Genomic DNA, 3,094 nt, shown 5'->3' on the forward strand with positions numbered 1-3,094 from the left:
AATTACCCCTCTTCTAGATGCCCCCCTGCTGTGGAGCCAGCTGATTATGGACTGAAATCTCTAAATAAATCCTACCTTCTGTAACTTTGAGTGTCAGTTATTTTGTCTGAGTAATGAGAGAAGAGTAACTGAAAGACACAACCCAACGCCGTGATTCTCCCCAGCCTCACTATGCTCTTGCCTGTGTGAAAACAATCAAAGACTCCTAACCTTTGATCACTGTTAATGAAAAGGAATAAAATCATCCTGATGAGAGTGTTATCACCTGAGAACTTTCCTTAGTCACTGAAAGAGTTTGCTATTCAAGCCATCCAAAGCAATTGATCATTTCATCCTTTAAAAAAGGACATGGTTGAGTCAAACTCTGTTTCTAAGAACTTGGTAAGAATTAAAAGAAATATCCTCTAAATTTGGAATAGTTGTTCTACTAGAGTGTAAATACATAATAATGATCTCATTAATAGTAAAACATTCTCAAGCTAAATTTTCCTGCTTTAAAAGTAAATTTGAGCACAGAAGCAACATAGATGTAGTTGTGTAGGGCAAAGTCATCCCTTTCATTGGGTCACATCATCATTATTTGCAAATGCATCTTAGCCTAGTCAGGATGTTACTAAGCATGGCCATCTTCAATAGTCTTCAAAAGTATAAACATGACATTCAAGTGATTTGAGATGAGTTCTCACTGTTCATGCAGAAAATGACTCAGAGCCTCCAGTTAGGCAGCAAGATGTCCTTCACCCTCCGACCACTCACTCTTTACAATACAAACTAGTGGGCAAGATCGCTGTACATGGCCTCACTCTGTTGTGAACTGGCAAATGCTCAGGTCCTCAGGAATCACTGCAAGTAGAAAAACCATCAAACAAATTGCAGTCTATTTTTGTCATTACAAGTTCTATGTACAAGCTTAGATAATCCAATATATTTCTTTAGTCTTATGGTTTGCTACTTTCAAATGAAAGACAAAGTAGTCTACTATAAATAAAAAATGTAAATATCAAAGGTTTATTTTAAAAACTACATTAAAGGAAAATTTATTTATTTGTTTGTTTTTTGACAATATCTAGTAGCTGTGTAGCTCAGATTAGCCTCAAGTTCAAAATTCTCCTGCCTCAGCCTCCTGGATGCTAGGGTCTAAAAAATTTTTTTAAATGTCTTATTTATTTATTTATTTATTTATTTGATATGGGATCTCACAGCTTGGACTTGTAGTGATCCTCTTGTCTCAGCCTCCCCAGTAATGGGATTAAAGGCAGGTGCCACCATACCCGGTTTCAGTGGCCTGCACAGTGTACCAGGAATTCTGGGGCAGCACGGCATGCAGTACCAGGGAATGAACCTGGGTCCTTGTGCTTCTGAGGCAGGCATTTAGACTGCCAAGCTATCTCCCAAGCACCCTGGATGCTAGGATTACAGATGTGTACCATTATGCCCCACTTGCAAAATTTATTTTAATATCCTGTTTCACGTAGGCTCTCTGGCCACATACGTTCTCCTCTTTTAGTGATACTGGGTTTGTGAATGATTCAATGTCCCTGTGGTGTTTGAATAAGTTCTTGTGTAATTTTTAATGAATTCAACAATGTATTTCCTGGCTCCCTTCTGTGTGCTTCATATAGTTTCTACAGAATTTAATTCGTGTATAATAAGAAACCAGGAAAGAAAAAAAAAAGAAACCAGGAATAAAGAACAAAATGGATGACTGAATAGAGGACATTGTATTCTAATTTTCAGGACAGTGGCACAAGAGGTGAAAGCATGTGAATTTCTTCTGCATTCATTATCCTCCTTTACCTTACATTTGTTTCTCTTCTTGAGCAGACAATGTCTGCTCATACAACATGTCTGTGGGAATCCAGGGAAAAGCATTTTCCCAAAGGAGATCTTACTGTAGTATTTACATTAGTGTATTTACATAAGTCCATTTTAGTATATTGTATTACTAGTATATTTATATACTGGTATATTTTCTTTTACTATTACATAGATTATATATTTTCTATTAGCAATTTTCTATTACTATAATTGATATGCTATTTTATATTAATATATTTTATGTTAATATATTGTATTAGTATATTTATTCACTCGTATTTTTCACTTATATTTGCAAATTGAGGTGTCAAGAATGATTTATGACCTATAGTCTTCAGTATGTACCCTCACTCAGAACAACTCTTCTTGATTATATATTTCATTGCATTTCTGAAAATACAATTAAATTTTACCAGCTTGTTTAAGGATGTAAGTTGGTTGCAGTTATTGCCCAAACAGCAGTCTTCAAAAGTACCATCAACTTGGGCCTTCTGAGATGAAATTCATAGAACTGCTAAATTAAAATGAATCGATAAGGGTGTACATTAAACATCAAATTTCTGAAGGCTCAGGAAAACACACACACAGTTCCACATCTTCAGGTAGCCACATACATGATTTTCTTAGCTATTATGTGTCATATCCCACTCCAATTTCACCACTTTCTTTTTCTTAAATAAGAAATTGAATCATTACTCTAGTTAGATTTTGTTACAACAAATAAAGTACTATTGCATAAGTATTTTTAGTAAATATAATTAAATGTGATTCTTGTCTTAATTGAAAGTATTTGTAAGAGGAATGATTGAAAAATAGCAAATATTTAAATGTAAAAATCTTAGAGTAAAATACACATCCCCATTAATCTGCCACAAAATATTCCTTTTCACTTTTTTTTTCAGAACCTGGAATTGAACTCAGGCCCTTGTGCTTGTCAGGCAAGCACTTATTTTACTGAGCTATCTCCCCGGCCCCACTCTTTTTTGCTTTGAACACATTTATCTCCTCATTCTTGTCACTTTCTGAGATGTTGTGGAGTGTTCTTTTTGTTTTGTTTTCTTTGCTTGCTTTTGTTTTGTTTTGTTTTTCTTGTACTGTTATGGGTGCCTGCAGGCCCTGAATTGATCCAAGACATTCACCATCAGAGGTCATTTTGACTTTGGGTAAGAACTGGAAGTCACATAGTGCCAGTTCAGAAAACAGGGGGGATGAAGATATGCACCACTATAATGTTTTTATGAGCCTGCCTTCCCATTGGATGGCACTCAGTGACAAC

Source organism: Octodon degus, unplaced genomic scaffold, assembly GCF_000260255.1.
Source record: "Octodon degus isolate 3935 unplaced genomic scaffold, OctDeg1.0 scaffold00086, whole genome shotgun sequence".
Taxonomy (NCBI): Eukaryota; Metazoa; Chordata; class Mammalia; order Rodentia; family Octodontidae; genus Octodon; species Octodon degus.